The sequence below is a fragment of the Artibeus jamaicensis genome, unplaced genomic scaffold, assembly GCF_021234435.1.
Source record: "Artibeus jamaicensis isolate MK-2021 breed Jamaican fruit bat unplaced genomic scaffold, CSHL_Jam_final contig_601, whole genome shotgun sequence".
Taxonomy (NCBI): Eukaryota; Metazoa; Chordata; class Mammalia; order Chiroptera; family Phyllostomidae; genus Artibeus; species Artibeus jamaicensis.
The window spans coordinates 337540-355336 of NW_026521902.1; the positions used below are offsets into that span (position 1 = coordinate 337540).

At 45.7% G+C, this 17797-nt stretch overlaps 1 protein-coding gene across 5 annotated transcripts in view; it reads left to right on the forward strand.

Annotated features, from left to right (window-relative positions):
* Positions 1–17797, forward strand: part of GRIK4 (glutamate ionotropic receptor kainate type subunit 4) — a 478818-nt gene that overhangs the window by 142813 nt on the left and 318208 nt on the right. The gene's annotated exons all lie outside the window — the stretch shown is intronic.

Genomic DNA, 17797 nt, shown 5'->3' on the forward strand with positions numbered 1-17797 from the left:
GTAAGCTCTCCCGGCCTCAGTTCTTGTGTGTGCAATGGGAAGAATCCCAGCCTCGGCCTCTGAGGGCTTTTGTGAGAATTAACAGAGATGCACATAAAGCACAGTGTCCATCTTACTGACAGCACTCACACATGTCAGCTATCAAGTTTGTTTTCATTGTTATTGTCACTATTATCATAATTCCTTCATGTTTTGACATCATTGGCTGTGCAGCTAGCTGGTTGGGGGTTCCAGAACCCTGTTCAAACTTTAGTCTGCTCATGAGAACCTTTTCAAAGGCAGGTTCTTGGCCAGTAGGAGTCTGGGTTGGGGCCTGAGTTTCTTCATTTCTCACAAGTTCCCTGGTGAGGCCTGCCACTGTTTACTGTCCCTGGGCCACACTCTGAACAGCCAGGCTGCCTGAAGCAACACTTCAGGCATCAGTGCACTGCCAGGGTGGATGTGTCACCCAGGGCCACACCTCTAAGCCAGGTGACAGCCTGTCAAGGAGAGAGTGATGAGCCTGGTAAGTTCAGCAGTCCATCATCAGAGAAGGGGATGCAGATGCCTCTGGGGAAGAGAGGTCTTCCTGGCTGATGTCATGAGAGTTTTAAGATGATTCTTTCCCTGAACTTTTTATTTTCTCATAATTTATGGGTGATTATTAAGATTGCCTCATGAGTCTTGGGCTTGTCTCTCCAATTATGCTGAAAGCTCTCTGAGGATGGGCATCTGGTCTCTTATTCCTCTTTACCCTAGAGCTCCTGGGATTGAGATGGTCTTGAGGGAGGCACATGGGACACATCTGCCTGGAGCTTTGGCCTTGGAGCTTGGTGTGCTCTGCAGAGGAGGACATGGCTTTGGGATCAGGTGGACCTGGCCGCAGCCCTACACAGTCATTTCCTGCTGTGCAGCCAGCGGGGTTGCTCTCTTCAACCTCTCCAATCTTCCTCATCTGGAGAAATAGGAATGGCAGAGTCCACCTCAGAGACTGATCAGGATCACCTGTGAACAAGTACATGAAGAACAGACCTCATATTGCTGCATCAGCACCCCATTGCTCCCTTCTCCTTTTCCTCATCTTTGTCTTCATTCTTCATTCATATCTCTAACTACAGCACATTCTCTTGGAATGCTTGGAGCCACTTAGAAATCTGTACTCTCTGTGCCAGCCAGTTCTACCCCCAGGTTAGCTTCAGACTGCGAAAAATAAAGGTTTAAGATGTGTCCCTCTTTTTCATAGTCCTCCCCTCTTTCTTCTCCCTACCCTATTTATCTTGCTGAAACTTTGCACGTTCAGGAATAGCACTCAAGCCACACTGCCCCATGCATACTGGGGCTGGGGTAGAGGAGCACCAGCTGAATTCATTTTGTTGTTCTAAGAGCCAGGGGCACTGCCTCAGGCACCCCCCAGAGGCTCTGTGTGTTCATGGAACCTGGGCACATTCCTTCTGCACGCTGATGATAGGGGAACAGGAATGCACTTATCTGCAAGGCATTGCCACCAAGAAACACCTGAATCTGGTTCAGGGGGGGTGTTGATGCTAATGCCTTATTAATTGCTCAGGTCTGTGACCCTCTTGGAATGCATTCATTCTGACCCATAACCTGTGAGGTAGGCAGCCATACCAGCGTTCTCATTTTACAGGTGAGGAGACTTAGAAGTAACCAGGTTCACCTAGAGACAGTCAGGTGGTGGCACTTGATCATCTGGTGCTAATTCAGTGCCCTTTTCCATGGGTGACAGTTGCCCACATAGCCACCAGCACAATGACAAGGATTGGGTTCAACCAAGGGATAGACCTTTCAGTGACAATAACTTCAGAGTCTTCTTGACCTGGAGCTTCCTTTAAGATGAAATGTCATCAGCACGGTAATTACATTATCAACATATTTAAAATGCTTAAATATTTGAAGGTTGATCGAGCTTTTACAGCTCTCTAAACCAGAGAGGCAACTAGTCTGGGGCCAGGCCTCATAGGAACCCCAGTGTTTCTCCATAAGGAACAGAGATAACTGTTTCCTGGGATAATGAAGGCTCCCTGCAGAGAGCAGGTCCTTGTTCCAGAATGGCCCCAGATTCTTTCTGTACACATGAGTGTGTGTGTGTGCTTGTGTGTCTATCTTAACATTCTTTAGTGTATAAATTTTCAGCACATTACTCTGTCTGAAGTTAGGCTGCTGTAATTATCATTGATGATGTTCAGTTGGGAACCTGAGAAGTTTTTAAACTTTAATTATTTATTAAAGATAAATTCTAAGCATTAAAACTGTGCTAATTTAACTTTTTCAAGGAAAGAAGAAAATGAAAATTATACTTTCCCTAGGTGGAAGTGTTAGAAGGCCCATGGGGTAGGGGTGCTGGGAGAGAACATGTGAAGCTCTCTCTCTTTTCACTGCTGGCATTGTGGCATGGGGGGGGCAGAGCAAGCAGAGGCAGGAAGAAAGCATGACTGGGTTCAGAGATTTCTTTTTGAGAGAAGAGCTCCACTTACAGAACTTCTCCCCATGGGATGTGCAAAAAGACCATTGCAAACCTCTTTGCTTCTGCAGCTTAGCATCTCTGTAGGTGTCAGAGAGGGACAGCATTGTTGTTAGCTGTGCAGATCTTGGAGGCTATCAAATGTAGGTTCAAATCCTGGTGCTTCCACTTACAAGCTGTGCAATGTCAGAATGGCAGCTGCATCTTTCTGAGCCCCATTGCTAAAAAGGGGCTCTTTAGAACCGCCTTTCCATATGTGTGCAGACTGAGTGTGATAATGTGTGTATAATGCTTGGCCTGATGTATTATTGTAAGATACCTAATAAATGGCAAGAGGGGGTGGACTCTGGTGCCCTGTGTTTAATGGTATTCTCACACTGAGTAGTTAGATTATTAGTCATCAAACATGACAGTACTGAAACCCTAACATGTGCCAGGACCACGCTTGAGCTGCCACAGCTCATAGAAGGTAGAGCTGAGATTCAAACCAAAGCCCCCATCTTTTCACCATTTGCTGTTGCCTTCCAGGTTGAAGCAGTGGTAGCCTAGAGAAGCTTACACCTCTAACAGAGTCCCCTACCCCCTATGGGGTTGTACTCTGGCCACTTTGGCAAGAGCCCTCCTGGATAGAAGACTATCCTAGCCTGCCAGCCTGCCCTCCCCCAAAGGCACTTCAGAAAGTCTCTTCTCCTGGGGACCCACTCAGGGCTGAATCTGCCAGACAGCAATCCTGTTGCTATCTGGAAAACTCACTGATTTGAAGAGAGCTGGTTTGGAAGCTGAAGTGAGAGGGAGGCAGCAGAGGTAGGGGACAGTGGGAGGTTCACCTTGGGACCTCTCAGACCCTCAAAAGCAGGAGGGATGATTAAACCCTCCTTCTTGCTAGAATCTTGTCCAGCTCACAGACCTGAAAAACACGTGGCCTCCTCCTGCTGGAGCAGGAGGCTGCACTGAGCTGTGTTCCACCTCTTGGTGCCCAAGGAAGTGAGATGGGAATGTCCTTATCCCCTGCCCCACCCCCCTTCCATGCGCAGTTGAGCTCAGCTTTGACAGCCAGGGAGCACAGCCCAGGAGAAACTGGGCTGGTGAAACCAGGGTATCTCGAGCCACCAGGGGTGTCGTTTCCTGTACCATTGTCCTTTTTCAGCACTAAGAAGATGGGAATGCAGCAGTAGTGGCCAGGTGTGCCCAGGAATCCCTGGGGAGGCCTCATGTCATGGTCTCTACAGTGTATCTGGTTCCTGCTCTGCCTGCTGTGACTTTCTCAGAGATAATCTGTATGTGTGGTTACAGACCTTTCAATTCCCCACCTGCTCAGAAGGGAAAATATTTGGATTATTATTAGAAATATTGTGAAACTAACTGAAGGACACCAGATCAGCAATACAAACTGAGAGGCCCAGTTCAAATTTCTGCTTGTTCTTTGATTGTGTGAAATTGAAGAGTCCCTGGCAAGCCTTGTACAGGCATGCCCACATTGTGGCCAGCTGCCCTCTATCTGGAACATTGTTACCTTTCTGTTGCTCACTATCTGTGTCCCTGGGGGCTGACACTAAGGCTCTGACACAGACCTGCCCTGAGAATCATGGTTCACAGGTTAGATGCCCAAATGGTGCGTCCCCTGCCATGGCCCAGGAGTCCAGCTGCACTGACACCATTATGTATTTTTCAGGAGGAAGCAAGGAGCTTCACATTGTCACATAACCTCTAGATCAGGCAATGCCATGGGGTTTAAGGAAGGGTGTGAGGGTAGCACGCCCATTCCACCACTATCTCCCCTTGCTCCTGCTGGTAGTATGTACTCTTCTGAGTTACAGCAATTCTGCTTTACTGGAAAGGAAATCCCCCAGGGAGGGTTAATACTGTTGAACTGTTCACAATCATGGACAGTTTAGTATGAATTAGATAACCTAATGATGCTTTCCTGTGTGACTGCAGAGTAAGAGGGCTGTGAGGAAGACTGGAAAGGGTGTAAGACTGGTCACTGGGCAATAATGGAAAAAGAGCAAAGATGGGGAGCCAAGGGCATTGCAGAAAAGCTTTGCCAGGTTATCTCTTCTTTGTCTTAAAACCATTATTTAATTTAAACTTTTTCATGGGAGTCTATCAAATGTATAAAAAAATTGAAGAATTATATGTGTAGAGCTTTGAATTTTAACAATGTGAGCGCACTTTATATCCAGCACCCATATTGAGAAGCTGTCCTACTCAGACTCCGAGCTGGTCATTCTGATCCCCAGAGTGTCCCCTGCCCTGACTCCCAGTGCCATACAGAGTAAGCTTTGCCTCTCCTGTGCTTTAGGAGCATGTGATCATACAGTATACCTCTCTTGTATCTGGCTGTCTTTTGTTCAGTATTCTCTTTGTGGGATTTATCCCTGTTACAATTTGTTCATTTTCATTGCTGCGTTCCATCGTATGAATACCACAATGTATTGATTCTATGATTGATGGGCATCTCAATGTCTAATTTTGACTTTCACAAATACCAATGCCTTGAATAATCTTGAACATGCTTTTCTTACTTCTCTGTCATGTCTCCAGTTAGCTGGCATTCTCCTGAGTACTTCCCTCTGGGAGCTGGCCTTTGTAGCACTCCATAGTACTCCATGAGGGTAGGAACATTTAAAAGTGATTTTTTGGTTCCTGGGCCAGTGCCTGGCATTGCAGAGATGCTCAAAAGTATTGGTTGAGTGAATAAATGAACATATTTTACCTACATCACAGTTTTGCCTGGAGCTGGTCTTGATATTTAAGAAGAGCAGTTTACAAAGACTGTGTTGGGGAGTTCTGGAAACCAGCTAGGATTCTTCCACAGAGAGAGTGTTACTCTCTATGTTCTGGGCTCCCTCTGGGTCCTGGGTATCCCTGAGATTGGGATTAGGGACCAAGATTATGGGCAGAGGTGTCTGGCTGGGCAGGAGCAGCCTTTTCTGGGAGTTTCACAAAGTACCCCAGAGACCAAGCTGATGGCAGAAGGAGCATCTGCTCCCTTGTGTCTCTGAGGACACTGATGCCCTGCACCTTCCTGGACACAGGCATTTGGTGGCCAGCTGGGCAGGAGGAGCTGTGAAGGACTAGAATAGAAAGAACAGACACCTGAGCAGATAATGTCCTTCTTTCCAGAGGTGAGGTATGGAGGAGAGCCAGACAGGTACAGAGCCCTCGCTGTGAGGGGAAGCGAGTATCTTCATATCTGGGCTATATTGTTTTCACTGGCCAGTGACAAAGTAAAAGCAGGAACATGAGCTTATTAAAATGCAGTGTTGGGGTGCCCCAGGTTTTTCCCCCTTGATGCTTGGCAGATCCTTCCCAGGAGAGGGATTAGGTTTCCAAGCTCTAGCTGAGCAGTGTGGGGTGAGCAGATGATTCTTTATTCATACACTTTTTGCTGAGCTACATGACAAATGTGTTGTAAATCACCATGCTTTAGAGAGAGCTTGATATATAACACAGGACTGCTTGCCCTATTATAATGTGTGTTGGTCAAATTTCACTAACATCAAAACCATTTGGGATGTAGTTGTTAAGTTTCCAAAATAAATGTTACTTCTTAAAGAAATTTCTCAGCCAAAATAATAATTTTTTAGAGTTATCTGAGGCTAACATAATTTAATGTAATCATTTGGCTCAACCCAGTTTTTTTCCTAGTGAAATGAGCCAAGTGCTTAAAGCCCACAGAGCAAAATGGTCCTTTCTCCTGGGCACTTTAGCCCACAGAACTATCCCTTCCCCACCCCCAATTATCTTGTCCTCTTGATGGCACCTAAATCCCATCTTATGCCTAAATTTATGGGGTTTTTTAGTTATTTTTCAAGTACAGTTTTTTGTCTATTTCTCCCATTCCAGCCCCCCCCCCCCGTGCTCCCCACCTCCCTCCCATTTCCACCCCCCCAAGTCCTCCTCCCTGTGTCCTTCATACTTGTTCCTCCAAATCCCTCCCCTTTTTCCCCTTAAATTCCCTTCCCTCTCCCCTCTGATCACTGTCCCCTTGTTCTCTATTTCAGTGTCTTGGTTTTTATTCTGCTTTCTTGTTTGTTTTGTTGTTTAGCTTCCTGTTAAAGGTGAGATCATATGGTGTTTGTCTTTCAACACCTGGCCTATTTCACTCAGCATAATGCTTTCCAGTTCTATCCATGTTGTTGCAAAGGGTAGTAGCTCCTTCTTTCTCTCTGCTGCATAGAATTCCATTGTGTATATGTACCACAATTTTTTGATCCATTCATTTACTGATGGGCACCTAGGTTGCTTCCATCTCTTGGCTATTGCAAATTGTGCTGCTATGAACATTGGGGTGCATAGGTTCTTTGAAATTGATGTTTTAGGATTCTTAGGATATAATCCTAGCAGTGGAATTCAATTATACAACACTTACTAAGTGACAAGCACCCTTCTAAGCTCTTTGACAAATATCAACTTATTTAGAAGACACTTATTTTTAACCCCATTTTCCAAATAAGCTCGTTGGTAGTGGAGCTGGAATTTGTTAGGAAAATGCACGCTTTTTCTCACCACCTCAATTGTATCTTCTAAAGTGGCATGATAAGCAGGGGTCCACCTTGTTCAGGAATTAGAAGCAACTTTCTGTGCCTGTCTTAACATCATCAATATGCAGTAAGCAGAGGAAGGTCAGTCCTTGGGAAAGAAATTGTGGTCTGTGAAGGACACCTGTCCAAGGACGGGCTGAATCAGGAGCACCATGTATAGAGGTGAAAAGGTAAACATGGAGCTCACCTTCCACAACTATCTGAGCTCTGGATGGAAGAATTACAAGGGTCTGCTCTTTATTCTCCTCGTCTTGATAGACATACACACCACAGGTGCCCTTTGCATCTTTGAGTGTACTCTCCCTTTCTCCTGCTTTTTCCTTTTTCTCTTTTCCTCTATGGCCTCCTTATCCTCATCTTCCCTCTGGTGCTCTTTGTGTCAGTCAGGGCACCAACGTCTACACTGTTCTTCAGTCTAGAACACTGGAAGTCATCCTTATTACCTCTCTTGTCAACCCTACGTTCCAAGAAGGTCTCAGATGCGAACACACTTCTCCCTTCACTTTGTGTGCATTACCTTTGGACTTGGATTAATTCATGTTTTCTCATGGATCCCAAAATCTCCTGAGATTCCTGTACCTGCCAGGAAGTGACCTTCTTTGTTTAGCTGGTAACATTGCTAGAAACCCTGTAAGCAAGGTACCAGGCTGATCTTTCCAATGAGGCTTTTTATTAGCTTCCAAAGTCAATCTAGTTTCTTATATCTGTCTGGTGATATCTGAGTCTATGTATGTTTTTCTCAAGCATGACATTCTAGTCAAAGCCTTGGAAATAATATGGCCAATTTCCAATAGTGTCCTGTTACAAGGAGAATCGATTCTTACTGAGCTAATGTGAACATTGCTATAAAAAATAATAGTACTCACTAAGGGTTTCCAAATTCTGAAGGGTTCATGTCGGGAGAAAAATAAAAACGTTTCAGTACTGCTCACAAAGCTTTAATTTGCCAAATTGCTCTAAGTCACAGGTAGTTTAAGAGAAACACATTTCCATATGTCTGGCAAACAAAAGATTTTTTTAAATCAAATATTTCAAACAAAAAGTCATAAAAATTATACTTGTCTTTTTTGAAGTGTTTTTTATTGATTGTACTATTACAGTTTTTCCAGTTTTCCCCCTTTTCCTCCTCCACCGTTCCCTTGCAACCCTCTAGCATCACCTGCCTTAGTTCATGTCCATGGGTTGTACATATAAGTTCTTTGAGTTCTCTGTTTCCTATACCATTTTTATCTCTCCTCTTCTATTTTATGCCTACCAACTATGTGCTTCCTCTTCCCTGTACCTTTCTTCCCTATTCCTCCCTCCCCTCCCCCTCCCTACTGAAACCCTCCATGTGATGTCCATTTCTCTGATTATGTTCCTGTTCTACTTGTTTGCTTACTGTTTGTTTTCATTGTTTTTTTTTATTTTTTAGGTTTACTTGTTGATAGTTGTGAGTTTGTTATCATTTTACTGTTCATATTTTTTAATTAATTAACTAATTAATTAATTAATTTCTCTTTAGAGGGGAAGGGAAGGAGAGAGGGAGACATCAATGTATGGTTGCCTCTAGTGCGCCCCTGCTGGGAACTGGCCTGCAGGGAACTGGCTTGCAACCCAGGCATGTGCCCTGACTGGGAATTGAACCGCGATTCTCTGGTTCGCAGACCTGCGCTCAATCCACTGAGCTACACCAGCCAGGGCTGTTCATATTTTTGATCTTCTTTTTCTTAGATAAGTCCCTTTAACATTTCATATAATAATGGCTTGGTGATGATGAATTCTTTTAACTTGACCTTATCTGGGAAACACTGTATCTGCCCTTCCATTCTAAATGATAGCTTTGCTGGGTAGAGCAATCTTCCTCTGATATAGACAGATGTAGGTCCTTGTCTTTCATGACTTGGAATACTTCTTTCCAGCCCCTTCTTGCCTGCAAGGTTTCTTTGGAGAAATCAGCTGATAGGCTTATGGGAACTCCTTTGTAGGTAACTCTTTCCTTTCCTCTTGTTGCTTTTAGGATTCTCTCCTTATCTTTAATCTTGGGTAACTTAATGATGATGTGCTTTAGTGTGTTTCTGAGCTTCCTGGACTTCCTAGAAGTCTATTTCCTTCACTGGACTAGGGAAGTTTTCCTTCATTACTTGTTCAAATAAGTTTTCAATTTCCTGCTATTGTTCTCCTTCTGGCGCCCCTATAAATTCGGATATTGGAATGTTTCAGGTGGTTCCAGAGTTCATAAGTCTCTCTTCACTTTTTTAAATTTTTTTAAACTTTTTTTATTTTATTGATTATGCCATTACAGTTGTTCTATTCCCCCTCTTCATTCCCCTCCACCCTGCACACCCCTCCCCCACCATGCCTCCCCATAGTTCATGACCACATGTTTCAAGTTCTTTAGATTCTATATTTCCCCTACTATTCTTACCCTCCCCCATGTCTATTTTCTATCTACCATCTATGCTACTTATTTTCTTTATCTTCTCTCCCCTTCTCCCTCTCCCGCTCCTCTGGTGCTAACCCTCCACATGATCTTCATTTCTATGGTTCACTCCTGATCTAGCTGTCCTCTTAGTTTGCTTTTGTTTTAAGTGTGGTTGTCAATAACTGTGAGTTTGCTGTCCTTTCACTGTTCATCTTTTTTATCTTCTTTTTCTTAGATAAGTCCCTTTAACACTTCATATAATAAGGGCTTGGTGATGATGAACTCCTTGAATTTGATCTTATCTGAGAAGCACTTTATCTGTCCTTCCATTCTAAATGAAAGCTTTGCTGGATAGAGCAATCTTGGTTGTAGGTCTTTGGATTTCATGACTTGGAATACTTCTTTCCAGCCCCTTCTTGCCTGTAAGGTCTCTTTTGAGAAATTCACTGACAGTCTGAATGGAACTCCTTTGTAGGTGACTGTCCCCTTATCTCTTGCTGTTTCTAGGATTCTCTCCTTCATTTTAATCTTGGCTAATGTAATTATGATGTGCTTTGGTGTGTTCCTTCTTGGGTCCAACTTCTTTGGGACTCTCTGAGCTTCCTGGATTTCTTGGAAGTCTATTTCCTTTGCCAGAATGGGGAAGTTCTCCTTTATTATTTGTTCAAATAAGTTTTCCACTGGTGGCTGTTCCTTTCCCCCTTCTGGTACCCCTATAATTCGGATGTTGGAACATTTAAAGATGTCCTGGAGGTTCCTAAGCCTCTCCTCCTTTTTTTTTGAATTCTTGTTTCTTCATCCTTTTCTGTTTCGATGTTTTTTTCTTCCTTCTGGTCCACTCCCTTGATTTGAGTCCCAGTTTCCTTTCCATCATTATTGGTTTCCTGTGAATTTCCCTTCATTTCAATTAGTTTAGCCTTCATATGTTCCTCTAATTGGTGGCTAAAATCAACCAGTTCTGTGAGCATCCTGATCACCAGTGTTTTGAATTATGCCTCTGATAGGTTGGCAATTTCTTCATCGCTTAGATTTATCGACTCTGGGTCCCTGAGTTCTTCTTGAGCCATATTTTGATCTGTTCATGCCTGTTATGTTTGAGAGGTGCCTTAGATGTTCACCAGGGTGGGGCCACCCAGGTCACTGGTTTGCGACACTGTATGTGGGGGTGGGGTCAGAGAGGGAGCAATAGTGATCCCCTCTGCTCCTTCCTGCCGCTGGGGCCTGCTCGGTCTGTCTCACTGCTCGCTCATTCACTGGTTTATCGGTCTGGCTGAGTGGTTCGTTGTTCTTGGACTCCATATTGTTCAATTTTCTGTGGTTTGGCTGCATTTATTGTTGCTAAAACTTTATTATTTTTAGATATGGTTGTGCGAGAATGGAAAGTGTTTCCACCTACACCTCCATCTTGGCGGCAGTCCTCTATTTATTTAAAGATTTTATTTATTTATCTTCAGAGGGGAAAGGAAGGAGAGAGGGAGAGAAATATCAATGTATGGTTGCCATGGGCCTGCAACCCAGGCATGTGCCCTGACTGGGAATTGAACTTTGATCCTGTGGTTTACAGGCCTGTGCTCAATCCGCTGGGCTACACCAGCTAGGGCTGCCTTTGGCATTTTAGTTATGATGTGTCTTGGTGTGGTCCTCTTTGTGTCCATCTTGTTGGGGACTCTCTGTGCTTCTTGGACTTGTACATGTATTTCCTTCATTAAATTAGGGAAGTTTTGTTTCATTTTTTTCAAATAATTTTTCAATTTCCTGCTATTTCTCTTCTCCCTGTAGCACCCCTGTTATTTGAATGTTGGTGTGTTTGGAGTTGTCCCAGAAGCTCCTTAGTCTGTCCTCTTTTTCCTAGATTCTTTTTCCTTCTTACTGGTATGACTGAATATTTTTTCTTCCTCATATTCCAAATCATTGATCTGTTTCTGAGCTTCATCCACTCCACTGTTATTTCACTTAGTGTAACCTTTATTTCTGCCTGGGTCTTTTTATGCTATTGCAGTACCCAGTGAGTTCTTTGAGAATCCTGATAACCAGTGTTTTAAACTCTGCATCTGATAGGGTGCTTATCTCCATTTCATTTAGTTCTTTTTCTGGAACTTTGTTCTGTTCTCTGATTTGGGCCATATTTCCTTGTCTCCTCATTTTGGCAGCCTCCCTGTGTTTGTTTCTGTGGATCAGGTAGCGCTGCTCTGATGCCCTGTCTTACCAGTATGGCCTGCTGTAGAAAAGCACCCCAGGAAGTTGGATGGGGCAGAGCCTTAAGTAATTGCCTGGGCAGGGCATCCCATGTGAACCATGGTAATGGACTCTCAGGTACAGTGTTGCTGTTTCTGCGGTTCTGTGTGGGGGATAGCTCGGAGAGGGGATGATGCCTCTGCCTAGACTCTGGAGTTTTGTTCAGAAGGAAGCTGTCCCCTGGCACTTGCCATGATATCAGACACTTCAGATTCTCCCCATATGCCACTGGTGCCCTACAAGCTGCTTCCCCACTGCTGGACCCCAGAGGGAATGATTCTGTGTAAGTCCTAAGACTGTTGCAGGCCCTGTCAGAGGAGCCTCCTGATAATCCTGCAGTTTCTTCTGCTGCCCCAAGCCCCACTGATTTTTATAGCCAGAAGTTATGGGGAGTTATCTTCCTGGTGCTGGAGCCCTGGGCTGGGTGGTCCAGTGTGAAGCTGCGATCTCTCGCTCCCAAGTATCGCTCCCCATTTCTACCCACTACATGTGGGCATAGGACCAGCCATTCCATGTCTCCACATCTCCATGCCTCTCTATATCTCCACCCTTCCTACCCATCTGGATGAATGTGGCTTCTTAATTCCTTGGTTGTCAGACTTCCATACAGCTCAATTTTCTGATGACTCTGAGTGATACTTATTTTATAGTTTAGTTTTAATTTTTGCTGTGGTCGTGCAAGGAGGTGAGCCTTGTTTACCTACACCTCCATCTTGTGCCCAAAAACTTTCAATGGCTCTTTATTACCTGGAGGATAAAGTCCAAGTTCCTTAACCTTGATATTCAAGGCTCTCCAGAATCTGACCCCAACACTTATCTCTGGGCCCCTCAGACACAATGTGCTTCTTACAAGTTGGTTTAGTCATTGTGCGTGGGACTCCACTTGCTTTTCCAAGCACACACCTATAAGGTCTGCTTCCTACCCAGCACATGCTACAGGGCCCATGATGTGGCCCACATCTCCCAGGAATCTTGCTCCCACTGCCTCAGCCCAGGGACATCTTCTGTCTCAATTTTCTCAACACTTCTGCACTTGGCTACAAAGGCTGCCTTGCCTTGTTGAAGCTGCTTCATTACTATTGTGCACCAAAAGTTCTCCAGTGTGTTGCTTTACTTTTACTTTTCACACAAGGGTATTTTTACCTTTCTAGTTACCTTCTGGAGGGAAGATAGCATAGCTGAGTGTACTGGCAGCACACCACAGAGCTGAATGTGCCCTGGTGTGTGGAGTCTCTGGTACAGTGCTACAGAGTTGCTGGGATCTGGGAGGTCTGTCTGGGCCCCACCAGTATCTCAGCCCCTTGGCACAGCACTTGCAGCCTTTCCCCTTTTGGTAGCTGGAGCTGGGCTCTCATGGTTGTATACCCCCTTCATCAAGGTCCCTAGGCTTGTTGCTCAGCTAAGGAAGCCACGGATTTCCCCAAGGTCTTCTTGAGACTGTACAAGGGCAGGATAAAGCCTTTAGCCCCTGGACTTCCAACCTATAGCCTCACATGGCTCTTCCTGTGGTTTCGGTGACATCTCCTGGCAATGGCAGAGGAAAGGTGGTGAGGCTTTGACAAGCTGGGTGTAAGCTCTGCTCTGTTCTGTGGTCCTTGATGAACACAGAAGCCCAGGGTAGATGCTGGAGAGGGTGCCCTCTGCCTTCCTGAGCCCCTCAGTGGCTTAAAATAGTGGTCCCTCCAGGGTTGCTCCTTCTGAGGGAGGGCCCTCCTCTTGCCCAGGGCCTAGGATCTGGCCAAGAGCCAGAGCACCTGGTGTGTGTGTGTTGGAAAGGAGCAAAAGCTCAGGGGTGAGTACTGTGGCAGAAGCTGTGGAGGCAGCAAGGGAGGAGGTGAGTGTTGGGGTTAGGTTGTGGCTGGGAGAGGAGTGTGGTCACAGTCCCTGGTCAGCTTTGAGCAGCAGCCTAGCTCATGCTTTCCTGGCAGCCAGAGTGCCCAGGCCATTGATGAGAGGTCTGGAGAGGCTACAAGGGACCTGGGGAGGCCTGGCAATCAGTGAGCACTGGAACCTGAGGTGTTAGTGGCCTTGCAAAGTAGGGGAGGGGACAGGCTCAGGGAGCTCAGTGAAATGCCAAGTTCTTGGAGCTATCATTGAGAAAGTGGGATTCTTTAATGTGTTTTAAAAATGTATTAACTAGATTTTTTTAAATGAAAAAGCAATTTAATGTCTGAGTTTAAAGTGTGAATGGTAGAAAACACTTCAGAGTGAGAAGCATGCTTTCCTCCTATCCCTAATTGCAGTTCCAAAAGACCCTCTCCAGGGGGCAGCCCATTGGAGGAGTTTCTATACTCTGCTCCTTACAGAACCTGGTGCCAGTCTGTCCCTAAGCCGTGGCCATCAGTGCTCATGGAGGCGGATGGCAGGGAAGAGGTGGAAGTGGACCATGTGTGTGTTCTTAGATAATTCCCAGAGCTTGCTCAGGTTGGCTGACACCAGTATAGCAAGTCCATTGTTTTGCATTGTGAAAAGGACCACTTATTTTGTTATGGACCTTTATTTTACAATATCTAGCTTTCCTGTTTGCCTTAATAGCCCATCCCCCTCCCCACCCATTGAAGAACTGAGGGGCAAGTCCTGCATTTCTCTGAGAGGAATTCACACAACTCACCTGCTCTGGCCAGGACTCAAAAACAAACAAAAAAAGACACATTCTTGCTTTGTGATAATGGTGGCTGAGACATTGAAAAGGCTGATATACTTGTATATGTGCAGTGATCATGAACAGGACAGACATAGTGAGGTCACATGTGGGTGGGATGGAGCCAGGCCAAGGGATGAGAAGGGGTGTGGGCTCCAGCAACTCTGGGACCCAGCAACTCTCTGGGTTGGGCATCGCTTCTCTATTGATTGGTAACATCAGAGCATTTCCCGTTTGGCTTTGACCTGGGTAGAGCTAGAGATTCTCTGTGCACACTCATGAGTCTTTAGTAACCAATTGCTATCTTCAAGTGGTTAAATTCTGAGTGTATCTCCCCTCCCCCATCACACAGGTCCACTCCCCATTCTGTTCTCCAGGCTGCATAGCTCAGCTTTTTTCAGATCTCTTAATGGAAGGTTGCAGTACACACCCCCTTGCTCCAGGGTATGGACAGGCTGCTCATGGATAGCCCCTCTCCTCCAAGATCTGCCCCAGGACAGATCCCCAGCAGGGAGGGAGGATTGAGTTTATCTAGAGGTAATTTAAATGTTGTCCTTAAAAGCAATTTCTCTCCACACTTTTCTCCCCTGCTCACTCTCTTTTTTTCTGCAACACTCCTACATGGTCTTTCTGCTGTAAATGTGTTACAAACAGCTCCAGCTTGCTCCAGCACTGGGCTATTTTATTTCAAAATGTGGCCTACCTCAGCTCACATGGATTGGCTCCCCCAGGCCCAACTTTGTGGCCTCCTGTAAATGCCAGGGACAGTTTCAGCACCCCGGACGGAACCAGTCTTGCCCTTTACATCTGACTCTTGTGATCCTCTTTCTATTTCCACTGGCTCTCTGTAACTGATGATTAACTCCCTCTTCTCACCTCTGACCACTTCCTTTGCAGCAGGAAGGAGATATGGATGCTGTAGCCTCCTTACCTTGTGTGCAAAAGATGCTGGGTCCACTATGAGGTTCATGGAGGTAATCAGCTGTAGATGTAGAGCCTTCCTGGGCTTGGGGGAAAAAGGAGAGAGAGAAAAAAGAGAAAGAGAGAGAGAGGGAGGAAGAAAGGATGTAGATTGGATGAAAACGCAAGATACACAGAGAAGATGCTTTTAGCTTTCCAGCCCTATGTATGGGCTCCCTGTGACTTCTAGAACTCCCCACACTGCACCCCACCAGAGGCCTCTGGGTCTTCTCCATGTCGTTTTCTCCATCTGGGATCTCCTTTTCCTGCACACCATGTTTCCTTTGAAGAACTTGGCCAACTCACATCAAACACTTCATCCTCAGGGCCACCTTCCCTTCCTGTTTCCAGAGATGCCCCTGCCACACACTCTGTAGCATCCTCATTTTCCTGCATTAGCGATCATTATGGCATCAGCTATCTGTAAATGGGAGTAATATCTTCTTCTTTGACTGTAAGCTCCAAAGGAGAGGGGCTGTATTCCAGGGCCTAAATGCTACCTACCACACTGTAGACATTCAGTAAACAATATCTTTTGAATAAATAAAGTATAAATCCTGTAGCAGCAGTAAGTCTACATATGTGCTTTGGCCAGTCCAGGCTAAAGGAAAAATACTTCACTATCTGCAAAGTAATGCTTCACTCGTTGTCCCCTTAGCACCCTGGAAGGTAGATGGTGGGACTGTCATGTACCCCTGTCACAGAAGAGGAAATGGAACCCACCAGAGGTTAAGAGATGGGCCCAGGGTCACTGTTTTCCACCTCCAATCTGACTTTTCTCTCATGTCAGGCTAAGTCTGAGGAAGAGAGGAGGAGTGACTTGTTCAGGGAAAGCTTAAGGGATAGACCTGACGTGGAGCAGTGTTGTGGAGGTGAAAAGGCTGTGGATTATTTGCAAGAGGTATGGAGTCTGTCTTACTGGGAGAAAGTGTGGATGCCAGCCAGGGTGCCTGTGTGCACAGGCTGAGGGACCCTGAATGCAAAAGGAGAGAGGAAAGCAAGGATGTTTGAATTTACTGAATGCATTGCACCTAAATCCTCTTGCAACAGATTTTCAAGGCAGGCATTGTCACCCACTGTTGACAATTGTGGAAATAACATTTTTGGAGGTTAAGTAACCAGCTTCAGGACACATAGTGGCAGCTGGGATTGGAAACAGGGATGCCTGCTCTGGCTCCTGGTGAGGGAAGATTGTTTAGTGGTAGATTAAGGGCGTCAATCTGAAATCTACACAGGCAGTGTTTTAGAGGGCAGAAAAAAGACTGGGGATTCCTTCTGTCCTGCCCAATAGTGTCCAAGATTGGGGACAACTATTCCTAGTCATGTGCCCTGTGTGCCAGCAGATACTTGCAGTTGCTGTGCTCCTTGAATATCTTCCTCTAAAGTCAGGCCTGGCTGGGCCTGCTCCTGCTCTTCAGTTTATCCTGACCATCAGAGTCTGGACCACCATCCTGGTCCAGCTCCCAGGTTGATACCAAGTCCTGCTAACCTGCCATGTTAACTCATCATAAACTCCTGGAGGCATCTCCTGGTACTAAATGCTAAAGACTAAAGGACATCTGGACTGATTGTTTCACCAAAGGACACCCGAGACTCATATTTCTCTTATTGTCCCCCCCTTACCCTGATTTGGGAAAAATGTGCAGTTGGGCCTAAGACCTTCTTACTTGAATTTCACTTGTCTTCTTTTTTAGCATTGTGCTAATCATTATAATCACATTCCAACATTCCCTCAGGTGCCAGCTATGTGCCAGGTTCTGGGATATATAGAGAGAGCCAGTACAGAGTGGTGGGTGAGCGTGGGCCCTGAAGCTGAGTGCCCATGGCAAGTCTCCCTCAGCCTCCACCTTCGGGTCCCACACCTGCAGGTGGGGAGAGTGAGTCTCTGCCTCACAGGATTCATCTGAGGAGCAATGAGTCTGAAATAGTACTTTGCATGCAGTAAGTAAATATTTATCATAAAATACAGTTCCTAGAATTTCAAAGCTTAAGAGAATCTTGGGGATCATGTAGTCTAATTTCCCCATTTTAAAGAATGAAGCTGAAGCTCAAGAAGGTGACTCCCAGAGCTAGTGAACACCTGGGTCTCTGTGCCAGGGACAGAGCCTGCATCCTGGTATTGAACTACATGTTGCTGGTGAGATAGGACCCTTACACATGCTCCATAACTGCATCAGGCCACAAAGGTTGATTCTCCCTCAAGGAGGCCACAGGGCCTGGAGCCCTGTCCAAATGGTGTCCTCAGTTGCACAGTGGCCCCACTCCACTGCCCTAGCCACCCCGCCCCCCTGGATGCTCTGCCCAAGCTGTTGGCTTCTGCTGGAAGTTTCTCCTAGGCAGGAGTCGGAATGGCAGAGAAGCCCACACCCATTTGTCTTCAGGGCCTTGGAGCATCATGAGGTGTAATCAAGACCCTGTTGCCCACAGTTATGTCTTCACTGCCGGAACACCATAAACTATTGGCGGTAGTACCTGTTTATGTGTATCATGCAGGGCTAGTCAGAATCACCAAACATTAATCAAGCCTGTGCTCAGTATAGGCACCCTGT